Source organism: Loxodonta africana, chromosome 9, assembly GCF_030014295.1.
Source record: "Loxodonta africana isolate mLoxAfr1 chromosome 9, mLoxAfr1.hap2, whole genome shotgun sequence".
Lineage (NCBI taxonomy): Eukaryota > Metazoa > Chordata > Mammalia > Proboscidea > Elephantidae > Loxodonta > Loxodonta africana.
In genome coordinates, this window is record NC_087350.1 from 91,945,136 (window position 1) to 91,970,365 (window position 25,230).

Genomic DNA, 25,230 nt, shown 5'->3' on the forward strand with positions numbered 1-25,230 from the left:
ATTCTACTCTGTCCTATAGGGTTGCTATGAGTTGGAAGCGCCTCAATGGCAGTGTTTTTTTTTTTTTTTTTTTTTGGTAATTATTAAAGTTGCAAATTAGTAATTCCTGATTGTCCCTTACTTTTGATAATTCCTCATCTTTAAAAAAAATATTTTCACATACATTAATAATTTGGTTAATTAAAAATTTGCAAATTTTAAATGAATTAACTATAAGCTAAAACAACTTAATCAAGTGCATAGAGCAGATTATCTTATTTCTGCTTTGTGAGTGATGAAGGAGAAGCTCAGGAAAGTCAAGTAGCTTGCACTAAAGCACGGAGAGCTCACCAAGGATTAGACTTAATTGTGAAACCAAACAGAAATTCCTCTAAATTCTGAAAAGGAAACAGTGAACAGGGAACTTTGTCTCACATACTTTGGACAGGTTATCAGGTGGGATCAGTCCCTGGAGAAGGACATCATGCTTGGTAAAGTAGAGGGTCAGTGAAAAAAGAGGAAGACCCTCAATGAGATGAGTTGACAAAGTGGCTGCAGTAATGGGCTCAAGTAATGGGCTCTCTCAATGACTGTGAGAATGGCACAGGACCTGGCAGTGTTTCATTCTGTTGTATGAAGGGTCGCTAGGAGTCAGAAGCACCTCGATGGCACCTAACAACAACAACAACAATATTTTGAAGGACAGCTGGTGGTGCTGTGGTTAAGAGCTTGGCTACTAGCCAAAAGGTCAGCAGTTTAAATCCACCAGCTGCTCCTTGGAAACCCTATGAGGCAGTTCTACTCTGTCCTATAGGGTTGTTATGAGTCATAATCAAGTTGATGGCAATGGGTATATAATATTTTCAAACACTGTGATAGTTGCTTTCACTTCTAATCCTCAGAGGAAAAAAAAAAACCATTGCCACGGAGTCGATTCCAACTCGTAGCGACCCTATAGGACAGAGTAGAGCTGCCCCATCAGGTTTCCTGTAGTTTTTACAGAAGCAGGTTGTCACATCTTTCTCCCATGGAGTGGCTGGTGGATTCAAACTGCCAGCCTTTCAGTTGGCAGCTTAGTGCTTGCTTAATCACTGCACCACCAAGGCTTCTCAGAGAAAAAATACTGGATAGATATTAAAAATCTCACTTTACAGGTAAAAAAAAACTGAAGCTCATCCCTGGAGAATTCCACCAAATATTCAGAGAAGAGCTCGTAACAGTACTACTCAAACTATTTCAGAACATAGAAAAGGAAGGAATACTTCCAAAGACATTCTTTGAAGCCAGCCAACTCTCATACCAAAACCAAGCAAAGACACCAAAAAAAAAAAAAAAGAGAAAATTCCAGACAGTATCTCTCATGAATATAAACGCAAAAATTCTCAATAAAATTCTAGCCAGTAGAATTCAGCATCTTATAAAAAAATAATAATACACTACAACCAACTGGGATTCCAGATATGCAAGGATGGTTCAACATTAGAAAATCAATCAACATAATCCACCACATAAATAAAACAAAAGAAAAAAGTCACATCATCATCTCTATTTACACAGATAAAGGCATTCAATAGAGTCCAAAACCCATTCCTGATAAAAATTCTCAATTAAACAGGAATAGAAGGAAAATTCCTGACTATAATAATAGGCATCTATACAAAGCCAACAGCCAACATCATTCTCAATGGAGAGAGACTGAAAACATTGCCCCTGAGAAAGGAACAAGGCAAGAATGCCCTTTAATACCTAGTTAGAGCAATTAGGCAAGAAAAAGAATAAAGAGCATCCAAATTTGTAAGGAGTAGTAAAACTGTCCCTATTTGTGGATATGATACTATACATAGAGAAGCCAAAAGACACACACACACACACACACAAAAACTAGTGGAACTAATAGAAAGATTCATCAGAGTAGCAGGATACAAGATGAACATACAAAAAACAGTTGAATTCCTATACACTAATAAAGACAACTACAAAAAAGGAAATTAGGAAAGTAATACCATTTATAATAGCCCCTAAAAAAATAAAAGACTTAGGAATACGTCTAACCAGGGACATAAAAGACCTATACAAACTAAACTACAAAACGCCATTGCAAGAAACAAAAAGCGACCTATGTAAATTGAAAAACATACCACGCTCATGGATATTGTTGTAAGGTGCCATTGAGTTGGTTCCGACTCATAGCTTCCCTATGCGCAACAGAATGAAACACTGCCCGGTCCTGCGCCATCCTTACAATTGTTGTTATGCTTGAGACCATTGTCACAGCCACTGTGTCAATCGACCTCGTTGAGGGCCTTCCTCTTTTCCACTGACCCTGTGCTTTACCAAGCATGATGTCCTTCTCCAGGGACCGATCCCTTCAGACAACATGTCCAAAGTATGTAAGATGTGGTCTCACCATCTTTGCTTCTAAGGAGCATTCTGGTTGTACTTCCTCCAAGACAGATTTGTTTGTTCTTTTGACAGTCCATGGTGTATTCAATACTCTTTGCCAACACCACAATTCAAAGGTGTCAATTCTTCTTCGGTCTTCCATATTCATCGTCCAGCTTTCACATGCATACGATGCAATTGAAAATACCATGGCTTGGGTCAGGCACACCTTAGTCTTTGAGGTGACACCTTTGCTTTTCAACACTTTTAAGAGGTCCTTTGCAGCAGATGTGCCCAATGCAATGTGTCTTGATTTCTTGACTGCCACTTCCATGGGTGTTGAATGTGAATCCAAGTAAAATGAAATCCTTAACCACTTCAATCTCTTCTCTGTTTATCATGGTGTTGCTTATTAGTCCACTTGTGAGGACTTTTGTTTTCTTTATGTTGAAGTGTAATCCATACTGAAGGCTGTTGTCTTTGATCTTCATCAGTAAGTGCTTCAAGTTCTCGTCACTTTCGACAAGCAATGTTGTGTCATCTGCATGATGCACGTTGTTAAAGAGTCATCCTCCAATCCTGAAGCCCTGTTCTTCGTACAGTCCAGCTTCTCAGATTATTTGCTCAACATACAAATTGAATAGGTATGGTGAAAGGATAAAAAAAAAAAAAAAATGACTTTAAACCACTCAGTATCCCCTTGTTCTGTCTGAACAACTGCCCCTTGATCTATGTACAGGTTCCTCATGAGCACAAATAAGTATTCTGGAATTCCCATTCTTCACAATGTTATCCATAATTTGTTATGATCCACACATTGAATGCCTTTGCATAGTCAATACGACACAGGGAAACATCCTTCTGGTATTCTCTGCTTTCAGCCAGGATCCATCTGACATCAGCAATGATATCCCTGGTTCCACATCCTCTTCTGAATCCGGCCTGAATTTCTGGCAGTTCCTTGTCAATATACTGCTGCAGCTGCTTTTGAATGATTTTCAACAAAAAATGCTATGCTCATGGATAGGTAGACTCAACATTGTGAAAATGTCAATTCTACCCAAAGCAATCTACAAATACAATGCAATCCCAGTCCAAATACCAAGAGTATTCTTTAACAAGATGTAAAAACTAATCATTAACTTTATATGGAAAGGAAAGAGGCCCCAGATAAGTAAAGCACTATTGAAAAAGAAGAATAAAATAGGAGGACTCATACTACCTGACCTGAGAACCTACTACTATACTGCTACAGTAGTCAAAACAATCTGGTACTGGTAGAATGAAAGATACATTGACCAATGGAACAGAATCAAGAACCCACATGTAAATCCAATCACCTACAGTCACCTGATCTTTGACAAAGGCCTAAAGTCTGTTAAATAGAGAAAAGACAGTCATTTTAAAAAATGGTGCTAGCAAAACTGGATGCCTATCTGTAAAAAAATGAAACAGGACTCATACCTCACACCATACACAGAAACTAATTCAAAATGGATCAAAGGCCTAAATATAAAACTAAAAACTATAAAGATCATAGAAGAAAAAATAGAGTCAAACACTAGAGACCCTAATACATAGCATAATTAGGATACAAACCATAACTAACGATATACAAACACCAGAAGATAAGCTAGATAGCTGGGATCTTCTAAAAAATTAAACACTTGTGCTCATCAAAATACTTCACAAAAAGTGTAAAAACAGAACTTACAAACTGGGAAAAACATTTTGTCTATGATATATCCATCAAAAGTCTAATTTCTAATTTTTTTTTTTTATAGGGAAATCCAACACCTCTACAACAAAAAGTTAAGTAATCCAATTGAAAAATGGACACAGGATATGAACAGACACTTCACCAAAGAAGACATTTAGTAAGCTAACAGACACATGAGGAAATGCTCATGATCACTAGCCATTAGAGAGATGAAAATCAAAACTAAAATGAGATACCATCTCACCCCAACATTACTGGCACGAATTAAAAAATAAATAAATAAATAAATAAATACTGAAGAGGCTGTGGGGAGCTTGGAACTCTTAAGCACTACTGGTGGGAATGCAAAATGGTAAAACCATTTTGGAAAACAATGTACCTCCTTAAAAAGCTAGAAATAGAAATACCATATGATCCAGCAATCTAACTCCTAGGAGTGTATTCTAGAGAAATAAGAGCGGTTACACAAATAGACATATGAACATACAATAGGTAGGAAAATAACAGCAGATGACAAAATGGTGGACAATCGCATAATACTGGGAATCATAGAATAGCCAAGTTGACATACTTTTCTGGGGAGGGGACACAATTCAATCCATAACACATAGTTAATAAAGAAAATGTTCTATATCCTACTTTGGTGAGTAGCATCTGGGGTCTTAGAAGCTTGTGAGTAGCCGTCTAAGATACTCCCCTGGTCCTACCCCATCTAGAGCAAGGGAGAATGAAGAAAACCAAAGACACAAGGGGAAGATTAGTCCAAAGGACTAAGAGACCATAACTACCACAGCCTCCACCTGACTGAGTCTGGCACAACTAGATGGTGCCCAGCTACCACCACTGACTGTTTTGACAGGGATCACAATAGAGGGTCAGGGACAGAACTGGAGAAAAATGTAGAACAAAATTCAAACTCAGGAAAAAGCACCAGACTTACTGGTCTGACAGAGACTGGAGAAACCCAGAGAGTATGGACCCCAGACAGCCTTTTAACTCGGTACTGAGGTCACTTCTGAGGTTCACCCTTCAGCCAAAAATTAGAAAGGCCCATAAAACAAACAATAATACAAGTAGCTCAACCACGTACATGAGACTAAATAGGCACACCCCCCAGGGGCAAGAACGAGAAGGCAGGAGGCGACAGGAAAGCTGGATGAATGGAAATAGGGTACCCAAGGTTGAGAAGGGGAGTATGTTGATGCATTACGGGGTTGGCAACCAATGTCACAAAACAATATGTGCTTTAATTGTTTAATGAGAAACTAATTTGACCTGTAAACCTTCATCTAAAGCACACACATACATACACACAAAAGGAACTATCTATAAGGGAAAAAAAAGAAAGAAAACTAAAGCTCAGAGGTATCAGGACAATTGGTTAACCATATGAAAAAAAAATAAAAATAAAAATGGACTTTCTAAGAAGTAAACCTAAAGGCAAAATTGGCATGCAAGAGATTTATCCAGGGAAAGACCTGTGAGTAAAAAAGGGAAAGAATTTGCGGGAGGTAGACATCTGATCTTGATACTGGTCTGACTCCTCTCAAGGATGTGGGAAGGAAGGCAGAACTTGGTAAGGAAGAATCCGACTATAGTGCAGCTTTTAAATAGGTTGATTACATAGATGGGTGTCCCTGAGCCAAAGTTCCTAGTGAGACGAATTCTCTATCTCACAAGAATGGGCCTGCTGTCCTAATTCATCGCATCAGCACAAACATGGTGGTGGATTCAGGTTGCCATCCCTTAATTACACTTTCTATCGCAGGAGATTTGAGTGGCACATTTTCATGGTCGCCATATACACTGACCTTCCAAAGTCCAAAAGATCTTTCTGAACTCATTCAGTGGCAAAATATGATCTGAACTGATGAAATGAATTAAAGAATTGATACGAAAAGAAAAACTACAAACATTTTAGAAAATAAGAAAGTCTACAACATTACAGAAATTAGACAATATGAAAATTAAGAATTTTTATTCCTCAAAAGACATTGTAAATTAGTGAAATGACACACCTCAAACTGGGATATTCGCAACACATAATAGCCAAAGTATCCAGACACACTAAAAATAACAACAGCTAAGAGCCTTTTTTTTTTTTTTTTTAAGAGCCTTGAACAGGGACTTCACAAAGGGGAGGCTTATGTAGCCAACAGGTTTATGATAAAACACTCAACCTCTTTAACAAATATGAAAATGCCAATCAAAACCATAATTCAATAAGCTTACAAACCCACTAGATTGGCAAAAATTAATGACTAACAATAAAAACAATGAAATGAGCGAAATGGGTAGTCTTACTGCTGGTGAGAATATAAATTAGTATAACTACTTTGGAAAGAGTGACAAATTAATTATCTAGTGAAGTTGTAGATGTACATACCACATCACCCAGCAAATCTACTTCAGGTATATATCCGAATTTTTTTCAATCCTCTCAAGCATATATGCCAAAAGTCACATATAGGAATGGTCAGAACAGCTTTATTCTTAAGTGACATACACTAGGAAATAACAGAAATAATTGCCCATCAACAGCAGACTACATAAATAAATTGTGGTATATTCATACTATTGAATGCTATACAACATTGAAAACGACTGAACTATAGCTATACATATCACGTGCCAATGGCACAAACATAATACTGAGCAAAAGAAGCAAGTCACAGAACAAGTCAACATTATTTTCGTTTATGCAGAGCTTGAAGCAAAGTAAAACTATATTTAATATTGAGGGATTCACAGGACTGAACTTTAAAGAAAAGTAAGGAAATCGTCACGAAAGGTAGCATTACCTCTGAGGGGGAGGGCGTCGAAGTAGGAAGCTGCGAAGGGGCATGGCATGCAATTTTCTTCTAGAAGGAGAATGAATATATTTTGGTGCTTGGTGATTTTTTGGAAAATGTACATATAAGTGTATAATATTCCTATTTATATGTATATTTCACACAATACTCAAGAAGATAAATGTCACATAGTTGATAAGAAATGCAACAATAAAAATACTGTGTGGCCTAATTCCAAAAGTTGCATTCTTCACAAATTGTCAATCAGTTATTTTTCTCAAAACTCAGCATAATTGTTGGCCTCTTCAGTCACGCAGTCTTGACTAGAAATGTACATCTCAGTCATTTGTAGAGGTGTGGGTTGATTTGAAAGATCCCATTTATTTTCTCACCACAGTCAGAACGCATACTGCACAGACTTTCAGAGGGTAGCCATCATTCTTAATATTTCCATCTCTACTTTCCCTTGTCCTCAACATATAAATGGACTCATGTCTCTTTCATCTTAAAAAATTCTTAACTATTTCTTCTTCAGTGAAATCACAGTTAAGAGTAGAGAAACAAAAAGAACGTCCTGGTCCTTCTGCCTGTAACGTTCTCTCCTTAACCACCTCCTAGCTCTTCCCATCTTTCAAGTAGCCAACTCCCACTAAACCTTCAATAATTTGCTAACATATATGGAGCACTAAATTATGTAGCAAAAGCTTTCAAAGCACCTTCTCAGTAAATCCTCACACGATCAGTGTGAGACAGGTATCGTTTACCTATCTTAAAGAAATCAAGAACTGAAGGCACTGAGAGGCAGAAACTTGCCCAAGGTACCTTCACCAGAAAAGACTGAAACCAGGATAGAAGAGGCAGACTGATTCCAGAGACATTAAACTTAACTACTACACCCTCTGCTTACCCCTCACTAAATCTAAGCAAACTATCTCTTCCAGAGGACCCCCCAATCCAACTGCTTCCTCCAAGCTCCATCTCTCTGGGTTAGGATTTCTTTCTACAGGCTCCCATACCACTCAGGAGGCATAGCTGTCATAAAGACAAAGTACAAAGTTTGAGGGCATGGTCATGGGAGTCAGACTGCCTAAAAAAAAAAAAAAAAACATTCTTTACCGCTTGCTTGATATATTTATTAGATTTTTCAGATAAATTTACTAAATCTCTGAAATGTAAGAGTAAACATGTCTACCTCAGAAAGTTTTCTTTCTTTCTTTTTTTTTTTGGTGAGTATTAAATGAAATATGAATAAAGCACTCAAAAACAGTGTTGAAAACATGGTGACAGCTCAATGGGTGTTACCTCTCTGTCATGGTCATGTTTGTCATTCTGAAATACAATGTTCCTCTACTTGTCAATTGCTCCCTTTAGAAAGGATGAACAAATGAACATAGATTAATTAAATGAAGAATGCATTCCTTCCGGAGCCGTACCCTGAAGCTGGAGGACGAAAGAAGGCACTCCTGCTATCCCTGTTCCTTGGCGCTCACAGCAGCTCACAGAACCACCACTTGGTCACATTTTCAGGAGACATGAGGTAGTTAAGTGTGTGAAAGGCAAGAGAATCAGAACCACTTCTGGTTTTGCTTTGAAGTTAAGTCCTGCGCTCATTTCTGACTATTCCTTCACTCCTGCAGATTCCAGTGTTGGGGCTGTTTTTATTCTAGCTGGAGAAAAGGCCAAGTAATTCCCTGGTGGTTCCTTGAATGATTTGCTGCTGTTCAAGTTTCTGGAAAGTATATTTAAGTTCTCATTAGCCTGAAATTGAAGATAGAGTAGTATATGCATGGTAGGCCAGGTCGATAATAAATAGAAGCCCTAAAAGGACCATAAAAATCACGATGGCTTTATTGATTAAATAATTAATGTAGTTTTATATAAACAATCCTAATGCACCTCTATAACTTAAGAGTACCAAAAGCAAAGAAGTTATTCGGAATAATATCTAGATAAAGATTGCAACAGAGCAAATTATCTCTCACTGGAGAATTCCCGTTAATAGAATTATTTATATACTGCCTAATGAACTGTCTACTGTATTAAAAATTAAACACTGTCCATATTATAACTATGCAAAAAACCAAAACTAAACCCCTTGCCGTCAAATCGATTCCGACTCATAGTGACCCCATAGAACACAGTAGAATTGCCCAGTAGGGTTTCCAGTGTGCATCTGGTGGATTTGAATTGCCCAACTTTTTGCTTAGCAGCCAAATTCTTAACCACTGCACCACCAAGGCTCCTTAACTATGTCAACAGCAACAACAAAAAACCCACTGTCATCGAGTTGGTGCTGACTTATAGTGACCCTATGGGACAGAGTAGAAGTGCCTGTATAGAGTTTCCAAGGAGCGCTTGGTGGATTCAGACTGCCAACCTCTTCGTTAACAGCTGTAGCACATAACCACCATACCACCAGCATTTCCATTAACTATGTAAAATAATTAATAGGGCCTCCTAAATTCGAGCTTCCGTCACTACTATCTTTTCCTTACAAAAGAAACAACTTATTTCCAATATATTTAGCCATCTCCTGAGTACAATCACATTTATTTTAATTTTTGAGTGTTTTTGTTGTTAGGTGCCATCAAGTTGGTTCCAACTCATAGCGACCCTATGCACAACAGAATAAATCACTGCCTGGTCCTGCACCATCCTCACAATTGTTGCTATGCTTGAACCCATTGTTGTAGCCACTGTGCCAATCCATCTCACCAAGGATTTTCTTTTTCGCTGACCAAGCATGATGTCCTTCTCCAGGGACTGACGACTCCTGACAACATGTCCAAATTATGTGAGACGGAGTCTCACCATCCTTGCTTCTAAGGAGCATTCTGGTTGTACTTCTTCCAAGACAGATTTGCTCATTTTTTCGGTTGTCCAGGGCATATTCAATATTCTTTGCCAACACCACAATTCCTTATTAATTGTCCAGCCTTCACATGCATATGAGGTGATTGAAAACACCATGGCTTTGGTCATGCCGACCTTAGTCCTCAAAATGATACCTTTGCTTTTTAACACTTTAAAGAGATCACTTGAAGCCTCTTTGCGCAATGCAATGGATCTTTTGATTTTTTGACTGCTGCTTCCATGGGTGTTGACTGTGGATCCAAATAAAATAAAATCCTTGAAAAACCTCAATCTTTTCTCCATTTATCATGATGTTGCTTATTGATTCATTTGTGAGGATTTTTGTTTTCTTTATGTTGAGGTGCAATCCATACTGAAGGCTGTGGTCTTTGATCTTCGTCAATAAGTGCTTCAAGTCCTCTTCGCTTTCAGCAAGCAACGTTGTCCGCCTGCACAACACACACAACACAGGCTTTTAAATGAGACTTCCTTCAATCCTGATGCCCCTTTCTTCTTCATATAATCCAGCTTCTTGGATTATTTGCTCAGCATACAGACTGAATAAATATGGTGAAAAGATACAACCCTGATGCACATGTTTTCTAACTTTAAACCATGCAGCATCACCTTGTTCTGTTCAAATGACTGCCTCTTGATCTATGTACAGATTCCTCATGAGCAAAATTAAGTGTTCCGCAATTCCCATTCTCCGCAATGTTATCCATAATTTGTCATGATCCACTCAGTCAAATGTCTTAGCACAGTTAATAAAAACAGATAAACATCTTTCTGGAATTCTCTGCTTCCAGTAAGGATCCATCTGACATCAGCAATGATATCCCTGGTTCCATGTCCTCTTCTAAATCTGGCTTGAATTTATGGCAGTTCCCTGTCGATATACTGCTGCAGCCACTTTTGAATGATCTTCAGCAAAATTTTGCTTGCATGTGATACTAATGATATTGTTTGATCATTTCCACATTTGGTGGAATCAACTTTCTTGGTAATAGGTATAATTATGGATCTCTTCCAGTCAGTTGGCCAGATAGCTGTCTTCCAAATTTCTTGGTACAGAAGAGTGAGCACCTCCAGGGCTGCATTTGTTTGTTGAAATACCTCATTTGGTATTCTGTCAATTCCTGGAGTCTTGTTTTTCACCAATGTCTTCAGTGCAGGTTGGGCTTCTTCCTTCAATACCATCAGTTCCTGTTCAAATGTTACATCCTGAAATGGCTGAATGTCTACCAGTTCTTTTTGGTATAGTGACCCTGTGTATTCCTTCCAACTTCTTTAGATGCTTCCTGCTTCATTTAATATTTTCCCCGTAGAATCCTTCAGTATTGCAACCCAAGGCTTGAATTTTTCTTCAGTTTTTTCAGCTTGAAAAATGCCAAGCCTGTGCTTCCCTTTTGTTTTTCTATCTCCAGGTCTTTTCACATGTCATCATAGTACTTTACTTTGTCTTCTCCAGATGCTCTCTGAAATCTTCTGCGCAGCTCTTTTACTTCATTATTTTTTCCTTTTGTTTTAGCTACTCGGCATTCATGAGCAAGTTTCAGAGTCTCTTCTGACATCCATTTAGGTCTTTTCTTTCTTTTCTGTGTTTTTAATGACCTCTTGCTTTCTTCATGTATGATGTCCTTGCATAACTCATCAGGTCTTTAGACATCAGTGTTCAATGCATCAAATCTATCCTTGAGATGGTCTCTAAATTCAGGTGGATATACTCAAGGTCATACTTTGGCTCTTGTGGACTTGTTCTAATTTTCTTCAGTTTTAACTGAATAATTGATGATCCGATCCACAGTCGGCCCCTGGCCTTGTTCTGACTTATGATATTGACCTTTTCCACTGTCTCTTTCCACAGATATAGTCTATTTGATTCCTGTTTATGCCTTCTGGTGAGGTCCATGTGTATATTTACCATTTATGTTTGTGAAAAAAGGTATTTGCAATGAAGTCAATGGTCTTGCAAAGTTCAATCGTGTGATCTCTAGTATCAATTCTATCACCAAAGCCATATCTTCCAACTACCTATCCTTCCTCTTTGTTTCCAACTTTTGAATTCCAATCACCATAATTATCAGTGCATCCTAATTACATGTTCCAGCAATTTCAGACTGCAGAAATTGGTGAAAAATCTTCAATTTCTTTATCTTTGGCCTTAATGGTTGGTGCATAAATTCGAATAATACTTGTATTAACTGGTCTTCTATATAGACATATGGATATTATCCTATCACTGACAGGGTTGTACTTCAGGATAGATCTTGAATTTTTTTTTTTTTTGGCAATGAATGCAAAACCATTCCTCTTCAAGCTGTCCTTCTTGGCATAGTATACCATATGATTGTCTGATTCAAACTGACCAATACTGGTCCATTTCAGCTCACTAATGCCTAGTGTATCAATGTTGATGTTGATTTTTGATGATTTCCAATTTTCCTAGGTTCATACATCATACATTCCAGGTTCTGATTTTTAACATATGTCTGCAGCTGTTTCCTCTCATTTTGAGTTTTGTCAAATCACCAAATGAAGGTCCTGAAAGTTTGACTCCATTCACATCATTAAGTTTGACTCTAAGGAAGCACCTCTTCCCCAGTGGTATTTTGAGTACCTTCCAACCTGAGGGGCTCATATTTATTTTAATTTTTGAATATAGAGACCTAAAGCTAAATAAATAAATATTGAAACAAGATAAACTGAAATTTACTTGTATGATAAACTGAAAAACCAAACCCACTGCCATCGAGTTGATTCCAACTCATATGATACGGCCTTTCAATGAAGTTTGAAGATAGGTTACTGTAGTCCATGCCATGTCTCCAGAATAGTTTAATAGGTAAAACCATACTATTTGCAGTGTAACCACGAGAAAATTATCCTTCTGAGTCTCAGTTTTATAATTTATACAATTGAACTTATAGTATTTGATTCATAGGACTGTTGTGCCGAATGAAGGAACTGAATGCATAAAGCATATTTCTCAGGTCACAAAGGCACTCAATATATTTTAATAGAATAGGAGGACACTTTAGCTACAATTTTTCACTCCTTTCTATATCCACACCTTTACCGTGTGACTTTGAGCCTTACCATGTGACTGGATTCAGCCTATGTGATGTTACCACACATCACACGATCAGAGGCTTAAAATGTGCTTGTGCTGTTGGGTTTTCCGTCCCCACAGTGTAAGCTTCCCTTAGCTGTTCACTGTCCTATTAATCTGTACTCCCCTCATGGAGCAGACTTGAGTCCAGTTCTCAGTGATAAGCCAAAATCTGAACTTGATTTGTCTAGCCAAACCCAGCCTAGAGTGACCCTCTCACTGATAGGGAGAAATGATTGTTGGTTTTGGCCACTAAGTTATTCCACTGAGTATAGGAATTATTTGTTATATATCATTTATGTGGAAATAACCAACCAATGTCATAGTTTCAAAGGGTTAAATATGTGGCCTCAAAAAAAAAAAAAAACTTAAAAATTGTGATCTTTTATTTCTTTGTTCAGTAGAGAGATGAATATTACATTTTTGTGGGATTTTTTGAAAAATAATGAATCAATATTTGTAAAGCAGTTAGAATGGTTTACACAAGCATAATAAAAATGCTTATTATTGTTTTGTTGTTAATTAACTTTGGTTCCTATATTTTCATAACGTTACCTGCATCCATCAATGAACCCCTGTGCCTCTCCTCTCTGAAAAATAATTTAGCATAAGAAGGTTGTGTTTCACTAATTTGGATGTTTTTCAGTTACAGAATCCACCTCTGGTTAGATCTTCAAAAGCACAGCCCCCAATTTGACAAAAATGATCAGGTGTGTGTTATAGGTATGTATGTAGGTAGAGTGACTGCTGGGCATGTAGGCATGCCACTGCCAAGAGTGATATTTGAAAGGAAGGAACAAGAAGAAGCTTAGGATCAGAGTGAAAGGTTTTGTACACAGTGTGAAAGCTATTCTCATCCCAACAACGTCCACAGTTATCTAAGAAGTCTTTATTGTATAAGTTAGTAAAAAAATCGTTCAGCTGGAAGAACAGAAAGACAGAGGATACAGCAGCATACGGAGAAAACATTCCTTGGGCAAAGAGGCAATGAATACTGTGCAGCAAATAAAAACAAGTCTCAATTTTCAGTGAGACTCCTCCGTTCATAAACTCAGTAAGCATACAGTGAGCTCTGCCATATTACATAATATAGATTAATGAGCTGGCGTTGTGCCATGGAACAGCTCATCATCCAGCGGCAGAGTCAAACTTAATCACCCTAAAGAAGGGAATTCAGATTCAAGAATATTCAAAAAGTATCACTGTAGCATGGGGAAGCAAGGGTCAGAAGTGACAAACCTGTTTCAAAGACAAGTAAAGTTTGAAAAGTACCAAAAGAGGAATTATTAAAGAAAGGGATGGACGTAGGACAATAGACAAGGAAAGATCAAAAATAACCATACCTTTGAGCTGAGAAACTCCGGGCTATGAACTGGAAGTTAAAAAACGTAGGTACTAAGAATTTGCTGCTGTAGCAATAGCAACTGTAGCAATAGCTATAGAAAAAAGAAGGTAGATAAATCTCTAGTTAGAGCTACTGTTGATCAATTATAAAAGAGTTTCTGCACTTAGAACAAAACCTTGTCTATTTAATTGATTTTATTTGGTCTTTGATCTTTGATTCTCAAAATGTAGCATAGATTCTGGTGTATGTAAATGTTCAATAAATCTTTATTTCCATAAATAAATACGCAAACAAAACCCAGTGCTGTTGAGTCAATTCCAACTCATAGCGACCCTATAGGACACAGTAGACTGCCCCATAGGGTTTCCAAGGAGGGGTTAGTGGATTAGAAGTGCTGACCTTTTGGTTAGCAGCTGAGCTCTTAACCACTGCACCACCAGGGCTCCAAATTAATACACAAAGGAGTAAAACAGATTTTAGTGGAGGAATATTGCAGTAAATTCTCAAATGACGGAGACCAAGAAAAATGTTATATATTGATTCAACAAGTATTTGTTAAACACTTAATATGGTCCAGGTACCAGGTAAAGCAACTGTGAGGGGCTTGGCAATTCAGTGGTGAGCAAGAGGAACAGGGTTTCTGTTCTAATAGAGTTTAATTTCTAAAGCAAAGAAGATGAGAAAAGTGGCAGGCGAGCATAAATGTACTACATTTTTCTTTAGTCTCAACTGTGTGGAATTTCCCAATCCCTTAGTGAAAAGGAGTTGAAGACACTCATTAGAAGCTACAATGTATTTAGCTACAGCATGGTGTTTTTTTGTTTTTCTTTTTTACCTGCTTGGTAAATTTTATATACTAGTTCTTTCTCTAATGTGGTTGGTTAGAGTCAGCTACAGCTTATTTTTAAGGTGTAATTACAGCTGTCTGAAATACATCACTTTCAGATATTATCATGGATAGAATTAGGCCAGGTTAATGTCAGTTGGCAATTTCAGTCAGGAATCTGTTGCCCATAGTGGACAGCCTTGACAAAATACACTCCTTTCATAATGAAGGTTGAGTAAGGCCTCTTTCAGTATGAGTACGGCCCATATTTCACACATGTAAGCACATTGATTTGCCATCTATTGTGTTTTATATCCATGTTAGCTGGATATCTTGGTCTCGACATAGGACGGTATGTCATATGACATATGACGATATGATATGTCATATTACATATGACTCACTGTATAGTCTACCTAGGTCAAAAGATATATAGGAACTATAACTAAATTTGTGTGGTTAGAGTATATAGATAAGTACATTAATTTTTTTAAATATATTGATATATGGCTGGACAAGCCAAAAGTAAAAATGGTTCTGTATTATTTGACCCACAAACCAATTTTTATATTGTAACTTGCAAAAAAATGGAATAAAATATAGCAAATAAACAACACCTCGAAGAGGGTTCTTCCTTTTTACCCTATTAATTCAACAAACATTATTTCCATTTTTAATCTCCCCCTAGCTTAGCAAATACCGGCGTATCTGTCATCTCATTTTATCCCATAAACAGATGTAGAAACTGAGGAATGAGTGGCCAAATTGCTTTTTAGGGTTAAACAAGTTATACACCTAATGAGAGAGAAAGGAAGCACAGTGAAGCAAAGGATTAAAAAAAAAAAAAAGAATGAATGAATGAACATGTTTACCTCAGATTGGCCTAGCTTTTAGAATCTGTGGTAGCAATTAACTGACAAAATACATCCGGAGCCTTAAAAAATGAAATGTAACATTGGCCAAGTTGTTACAGAAAGATTACAAAAGAACGCAATATGAGGCAATCTAAAAGCAATATTCAAGATGTTTTTACTCATTAGCTTAGGAAGGCCTATAAAAGCGAACATCAATAGTTCAAATACTAAAGTTACTAAAAAAAAAGATTTTCAGAAATCCACAAAGAGATCAAAGATGTAAAAACAACCAAATGATCTTCTGCCCAAAATGGAGTAACACAGACTGCATGTAGTTTTTATCTAAAACAGCTAAATAATGAAACAAAATATTTGAAACAATGATTTCAAGGCATAGGAGGATTTCAGGCAAAGAAAGACAGTGACCCTGAGAGATGAGAAGTAACGTTAGGTGAATTCCTCGAATTTCTCTGGTTAGTACTTGCGGAGTGGAGGCTCTGGTGCAAGGAGGGGAAACACAAAGATTTTTTTTTTTTTTTTTGTAGAAAATCAAAAAAAAAATTGGAGTAAGGGTATCATTTCTGATATCTTCAAGAGAAAGTAGATCCTCAAGAAACTAAAATAGTATGACCCTCTACTTCAGCTTCAAGAGTTGAATCTGACCAAAATCTTTCAATGTGTTCCAAGCAATTTCAACGTTCCAGAATACGTCTCCTAACAGATCTCTGAAAGGAAATATGGTCACCACAGTTGTTGAATTTCACTTCATCATAAAAACAGCCTTCTTTAATTCCCCAGAAGAAGGTGGTTTCTATTGTATAAAAGCAGAAAAGGAGTCTAATACCACAGAATTTGATAAATTACTAGATCACATCATCGCCCAAAGCTGCAATAGCCCAGGGTAAGCTCAATCAGCGAGGTACGTAGAATTGCTTTATTGAAAGCTTTTCATGAATTAGAAATTCTCAGTTGGGAGGGGACAGTCATTGATATTTTGATAAGGGGACCAGGCACCACAGCCTTCCTTTCCTTTCATGTAGAGTGGCACAGCCAGCTGCTAATTACTCTGTCACTAGGTGTAAGTAATGCTCATCATGGCTGGTAGATGCTGATTGCCTCTGAGCCTCCCCTCAATGTCATGTCAGGCAAAATTACAGCGGCAATGTAGCAAAACTAATTAGACTACGCTGACCTTAGTGGTGGGCAGTTCTCATCGATCTCAGCCCAAGCTTGTTAGAATTTTGAAAAATGAAAACAAAGTAGAAAAATATTTCTCCTTCCTCCCAGCCCTTTCCAATCACCTATTTCCTCCTAAGTGACATGAAATTAATGAATCCTGTAGCAAAGAGGGACGACATTTAGAAAAGAGAAATTCTTTAAGATTCACTTTTAATTACATGTTGATCCCCCATTTAATTATATAGGATGTATTATTTTTAAAGTATTTTATTTGCTGAAGTGAAATAATTTCAGTATATTCTTTTTAAAGGAGGCAGTAAAACACGTCACAATAAAATTGACCTAGAGTCTCAATTTAAGAATATAAAAGTGTAAAATTATATACTTATTTCAAGACTTAATAATTCCTATGGTTACCTTTTAAAAAAGAAGGAAGAAATTCAAGACATTGCTGCAGAACAAGCATTGCTCCAATCATACATCAATGACAAAAAAATTTCATTGACCACATGATGAAATCTGAAAGACTTTCACATAGCAGTTCTTTCACTTAGTCACATTTGGGCAATGTTAGCACTGTTGTTTCTTTGTTTACTAAAATGTACTTTTCTTTATTGTTATGACATCACTAAAGCTAAATCGTGGAGCACCTGTCACATTTTTTGACATTTGTATATAAAGTCAAGTTTTTAATTAATTCAAATTTCATCCAATGGTGACTGTAAATAAATAAAAACTCTTTCAGAAAGATAAGAAATAAAATGCTAAAATGTTTGATTTCTATTTGTCCATTGTCTATCATCTATCTATCTATCGTCTATCTACCTATCATCTATCTGTCTATCTAATCTATCTATCTATCATCTACTGTCTATCTACCTATCTATCATCTGTCTATCTACCTATCTATCTATCATCTATCTATCCATCTATCATCTATCTACCTATCTATCTATCTATCTATCTGCCTATCAACTATCACATACATAAAGTATACATGGAAGAAAAGAGAAGTTGATTGCTTCAAATGTAACCAAATGATATCTAGAGTAGTGGAGCTCATCATACAATAAGCTCTTAATTTTTTGAGTTGTATAATATCAAAATAATAACAGGATGTCATAAGTTATACTGTAACACAAACTATCAGCAGCTATCATACTGAACTTGTGTTCAGCTGCTAATTGAAAGGTTGGCAGTTCGAATCCAACCAGAGGCACCTTTGAGAAAGACCTGAAGATCTACTTCCAAAACATCAGCCATTGAAAACCCTACAGAGCACGGTTCTACTCTGCAACACATGTTGTTGCCATTGTTAGGTGCCATCAAGTTGTTTCCGACTCATAGCAACCCAATGTACAACAGAACAAGACATTGCTCAGTCCTGGGCCATCCTCACAGTCATCGTTATATTTAAGCACATTGTTGTACCCACTGAGTCGATCTATCTCATTGAGGATCTTTGTCTTTTTCTCCAGGGACTGATTCCTTCTGATAAGATGTCCAAAATCCATGAGACAAAGTCCTGCCATTCCTGCTTCTAAGGAACATTCTGGATATACATCTTCCGAGACAGATGTCTTAGTTCTTTTGGCAGTCCATGGTATATACAATATTCTTTGCCAACATCATTACTAAAAGGCATTGATTTTTCTTCAGTCTTCCCTATTCATTGTGCATCTTTCACATGCATATGAGGTGATTGAAAATACCATTGCTTGGTCAGGCACACGTTAGTCCTCAAAGTGACATCTTTGCTTTCTAATACTTTGAAAAGGTCTTTTGCAGCAGATGCCCAATGCAATACATCATTTGATTTCTTGACTGCTGCTTCCATGGGCATTGATTGTAGATCCAAGCAAAATGAAATCCTTGACAACTTCAATATTTTCTCCATTTGTCATGATGTTGCATATTGATCCAGTGGTGAGGATTTTTGTTTTCTTTATATTGAGGTGTAATTCATACTGAAGGCTGTAGACTTTGAGCTTCATCAGTAAGTACTTCAAGTTCTCTTCACGTTCACCAAGAAAAGTTGTGTCGTCTGCGTCTGGCAGGTTGTTAATGAGACTTACTCTAAACCTGAAGCACCGTTCTTCTCTGTATAGTCCAGTTTCTTGGATTATTTGCTCAGCATACGGCTTGAATAAGTATGGTGAAAGGATACAACCCTGACACATACCTTTTCTGACTTTAAACCATGCATGACTTTTTAAACCATGACTTTAAACCCCTTTGTTCTCTTTGAATGGCTTTTTCTTGGTCTATGTACAGGTTCTGTATGAGCACAATTAAATGTTCTGGAATTTCTATTCTTTGCAATGTTATCCATAATTTGTTATGATCCACAGAGTCAAATGTCTTTGCACAGTCAATAAAACACAGGTAAACATCTTTCTGGTATTCTCTGCTTTTAGCCAGGATCCATCTGACATCAGCAATGATATCCCTTATGCCGTGCCCTTTTCTGAATTCGGCTTAAATTTCTGGCAGTTTGCTGTAGATATACTGCTGCAACTATTTCAATTATCTTTAGCAAAACTTTACTTGCACGTGATATTAATGATATCATTTGATAATTTCCACATTCTATTGGATCACCTTTCTTTGGAACGGGCACAAATATGGATCTCTTCCAGTCAATTGGCCAGGTAGTTGTCCTCTAAATTCCATGGCATAGACAGGTGAGCACTTCCAGTGTGGTATACATCTGTAGACACATCTCAGTTCGTATCCTTTCAGTTCCTGGAGCCTTGTTTTTTGCCCCAACATGCAACACATGTGGTAGTCCATTGGTCAGAGCCTATTGGACAGCATCATGAGTTTTTGGTTTATCACACTGAGGGGCAAAAGCTTTGTTTTTGGTTATTTATTGACAGTATTGGGTTGTGAGAGAAATTCATAAAATTATGTGCTGCTGAAGCATAACCCAAACACTAAGCAAGCAGATAATTGCTATAGAATATCTAGTAGTGCTTAGCCAGTGAGTATACTGCTAAACATAATTCTTCGTAGCAGCTATATATTATACAATATCAAAATCTTTAAAAGGAATCAACATGGGAAAGATAAAAGAGAAAAAATTTTGAGTGTGCATGTATTCTATAGGTATTCCACATATCAAGAATAATGATGCTTGCACATAAATGCCCAAAAACAGAACGATAAGTTTTGGTATGAAGTGTTTGAAGCTTCATAGAGCCTTTAAAAGAGATAATTACGAAGATTAAATAAAAACATACCCGAAGATATGCCAAGTGAAACGTAGAATTCAGAATTATAGCTGTTTTTTTTACAATACTTCTATATTGGTAAAACTTGTATTTGCATATATTTCCCACAGCTCTAATAATCGGTCACAACATGCTGCTGTTTAAGCATCTTTCCTATCTGACTCCTTTTCTTTTTCACCGACATTGTCACTTCTTTATTCGGGAACTCTCTTTGCTTTCCCTGATTATCAAAATGTTCTGGTTTTCCTGGGCAACTGACCACAGATACATGGGAAAGAACAGCAGGCTCAGAAAAACCATCCAGCTGAGCCAAAACGTAGGTATCTGAACTAAATCACTTCTTTTTTTTTTTTTTTTTCTTGAAATCATTAAGTTTTAGAATTGTTTGTTCTGTAATAATAGCTAAGTGGTACAGGCCTAATTATGTTTTTCCTCTTCATAAAACTTACAATGGATGCCAGTTGCTTAGCACAATCAAGTCAACTTCTTTCCATCAGACAAAGCCTTTCTTGCTTCAGCCTATTCAGCCTCAGCATTCCTCTTTTTCACCCTATACATAAGTAATGATGGGTGGAATGCTCTAATAATTAAAGGCCTCAAATCTGATAGATGTGTCTGCACAAAATTTCAAAAGCATTTGTATCTCACAACTTTCCAACACTCATCGTATGATAAGAGCAATAGAGACTGGAGCAAATAGTGTTTCTCTCTAAAAAAAGGACACTGAATGGAAAGTTAGTCAATATGATCTGAGTTGAACTGAGTCTGGGCCTGTTGCAACTTTATTCAATTCAGATCACCACTGACCTCAGATTCTCCAAAGGCAGGAGACGAGACTTTGGAATCTGAACACTGGCAAAACTCTAGAAATCCCTTTTGTTTTATAGCCAAGCCACCAGCTTTTGAAATTACCTTAGTGCCAAGGTATCAGCTTCCCCTCCCCCCTTCCTCCCCACCCCCTGCCCCAGGTACTTCTCTTTGCTCTGCAGTCCTGTCTCTGGATGATTTCTTTACCTTCTGCTCGGGCCCAGACTTAGGGAGACAGCTACCTTACTCTTTATAAAGGCCCAGAATGCCTCAGATGATTTCTCTCAGCTCTCCTGCCTTGCTCTCATCCTTCCTATCTACCTACCAGTTACCACTGAGTTGATTTTGATGCATGGCGATCCCACGTGTGTCAGAGAACCGCGCTCCATAGGGAATGCCTTCGTGGGATTTCGCTCAGCTCTCCTGCCCTGCCTCAGCATTTGGAAGGTCCTGTCTTGCATTCACAAAAGGCCCTGCATTCCCAGGGAAAATATCACTCAGATTTCCCTTTTTCCTCCCCATCTTCAGCTTAATGCCCATTGCACTAAATGACATGTATGGGAAACAGTAAACAGGTGAATACAGACTTATTCTGTAGCTACGCTTTTCAGATAAAAATTTCTTGAAGGCTCAGCTGGTTTCCCACTTTCCCAGGCAATGGTGGATTCATTCTCTTCCTACCATTCTACTGGTTATGAGGCGTAGTTTTTTTTTTTTTTCTTTTTTTCCTGTTTCTCAAACAGTGCAAATGTGCTTCTACCTTAGGATATCTTCCCTGGCTCTTTGCTCAACCTAGAACACTTTACCCCCAGTTATGAATGAATATGACTCAGCCCTCACCTCCTTTAGACCTTTGCTCAAATGCTACCTTCTTAGTGGAGACATTCTCTGACGACCCTTTTTAAAATTGCAACTGCCGTCTCCTGTGGCAATTTCTTGTCTTCCCTTACGTACTTCATTTTTCTCCAGAGGACTTTTCACCATAAAATATACCATAGAGCTTTCTGATTCATTTTCTATTTTGTCTGTCTCTTTACTTGACTACAAGCTACAAAGGAGCGAGATGGTATTTTTTGTTTGTTTTCACTGCTGCCCCCTAGTGCCTATAACAAGGCCTGGCCGACAGCTAATTGTGAAAGCAAAGGGAAAGAAAGAAGTGAAAGGAAATGAGAAAAAGGGAGAAGGAGGAGAGAAAAGGGAGAAGAAAGGAAAATAGGCAGAGAGCTAAATAGAAGAAAAAAGAGGAAAGGAACCCAGAAATATGAGCTCTGAGTCAGATTGCTTAGGTTAAAAATTTTAGCTCTCCTGCTTGTGATGTGTTCTTGTCCCCGATGAATTATGAATTTCGATTCCCTAATCTTTGAGAGGATTTAACATCTACCTCATAAAATTTATAATATTTAAACGAGATAAAGCATGTATTAGAGTTCCTGGAAAATGGGAAGCTTGAGTTCTTGATTAATGTGTTTTATTATAAACATAAAAATACCTGAAGATTTCCACTACTGATAATGGCAAGCTATGTAATTTGAATTTATCTCCACACTGGGGTCAGAGGAAAAGCTGAAGAGAAGTATCAAAAAGATCTGTGTGAAAGCATTGTAAACTTAACACCAGATCAAGAATAATGTCGCCAAGATTCAAGGGTAAAAGGAAACCAACTGAGGGGAACAATGCTTTTCGGGCTACTTCCTTCGAAAGGCAATTCGAGAACAGATACAAAGAAGCTATGCTGTGTTAGGTACAGCCTGAAGGCCTGGTGGAACACACTTTGGGTTGGAGCCTGATGGTTCATAAGTAAAGTGGATCTTGCAGGGACTAAAGCCCAATTTTGAATCCCATTCCTTGTAATCAAAATAAGGTGAATTTATATTGCTAATGCCCCTAAAAAACAAACAGGTCCTCTCTATACCTCAAAGATCAAAGAAGAAGTCACAAAGGAAACACAAATAAAAATACGATGCATCAAAATGTATGGAATGCAGCTTAAGCTGTGTCTGAAGGGAAATTGTTGGTCTTACATGTATATCTTATAAATGAAGAGATGCTGAAAAGTAGTAATATAAGAAAGTGAATGTATATAAGCTAGGGTAAATTAAATAAAATATGAAAATGATTTAATAAAATAGAATATTAAATAAAAAAAACAATGAGACCAAAGGTTAACACTTTAAAAAGGGTGATAAGATGGATAAATCTTGGCAACAGTGGTCAAGAAAAATAAGAGGGAGAGAAAGACAAAAGAGAAAGAGAGAGAGGAGATTTCAATAAATAATATAATGAATATATAAAGGGATATACCATGGATTCAACAGACATTGAAAAGATGATTACACTACATTATATGCAATTATGTCTCATTAAATTTGAAAAAGTAGATGAAATATACACATTTCTAAAAAGACACAGCAAAACTGAACAAGAATAAATAGAAAATAGGAATAATTTTACATTTTCCACAGAAATTGAATCTGTCATTAAAAACCTCACAATACAACCTCAGCTTCATTGATTTAGTTTTATAAATAGTTAAGGAATAAATAATACCAACCACACAGAAATATTTTTAGAGAAAGGAACATTTGCAACTGTAGTCAGTGTGGAAAGATTAAACACTTTCCTTCGGATATTGATTAAAAGACAAAAATGCCTGATGTCACCACTTCTACTGAATGTTGCCTGGGAGATTCTACACAATACAATGTTGCAATAAAGAAATTAAAGATATCAGTTCAAAAAGAAGAAAGAATATTCTGATTATTTTCAGATGACACGATTACAAGCATATGATAAAATTTTAGAATTGGTAAGTAATTTGAGTGAAGTAGTTAGAATTGGATCACTGAAACCAAAATCAATTGCATTTCTAAACATCAACAATAATGAGAAAATCTTAAAATACCATTTAAAATAGCATAAACCTATTAAATTGTAGGAATTAACTAAATAAGAAATGCATAAGAAGTCTATACAGAAAAATACACACATTAATGAAAGAAAATAAATACAAATGTAGAAAGACACAATAATTTTTGCTTCTAAGGTTCAATATTATAAATGTCCCCAAATATAAATATAAAAAAAAAAAAACCCATTGCTTTTGAATACATGTTCAACTAAATCACAATAAAGATTTTTAAATTATGAAGTTTTGTTCTCCTTTTTTTTTTCGGGGGGGTGGATTGTAGGATTAGAATTGGCAATGTGATTCCAAAATTCATATGGCAATTCAGCCAACAAGAATACTTAAGACACACTAAGAACAAATTAGAGGTTTAGTCTACAGAATATCAAAGCTTAATATATATAAACTATAGTAACTAAGATACTGTGATATTGACCTAAGATTGGACTAAATGCCCAAAGAAATAGAATAGAGAGCCAAAACAGACTGAAAACTGAATTAAGAAAAAAAAAAAAAAGCAATACATTTAAACACAAAAAGAGATATCCAAATGAATCATAAAAATCTAACAAGAGTACCAAACTCTTTGGTAATCAGGGCCTGTGAATTCCCCCACTGGTATGGCTTAAAAAAAAAAAGACTTGAAATAGCACTTGTTGATGATGGTGTGAAAAACTGAGTTTTGCAAACACTGCTATTAGAGCATAAATCGATCAAACCATTTTAGAAAACTCTTGGATATTATCTACTAAGTATAATATATTCTGACCTTGTGACCCAACATTTTACTCAATCAAATTTCAAATTCAAAAAAAAAATGCATGAAAATATTTGTTGCATCATTATGGGTAATACTAAACAAAGCTCAGCTTTTGAGGACACGTTAAATAGAGCCCGATGCATCAATATGGTAAAATATTCTACAGCATTAAAACAGTGATTATAAACACTATCCAAAATTGTTGAGAGCAAAAAGTTACTAACAAAAATAAATATGTAATATGATATCTGTACAATGATTCAGATTATGTAAAAAGTATTTTAAAAGGGGAAGGGTATATTCACAAATGAAAACAGCTTTAGAAAGATAGAGATCGGGCTGAAGTTTTAAAGTTGTTATTCTTTGAGAATGTGTCTTTAATACTACAGTGTCTTTTTATTGGAAAAAACTAATGAGCCAATTTTTATTATTCTATATTACTGCAAACTTACAATGTGCATAATAATAGATAGGATGGAAACC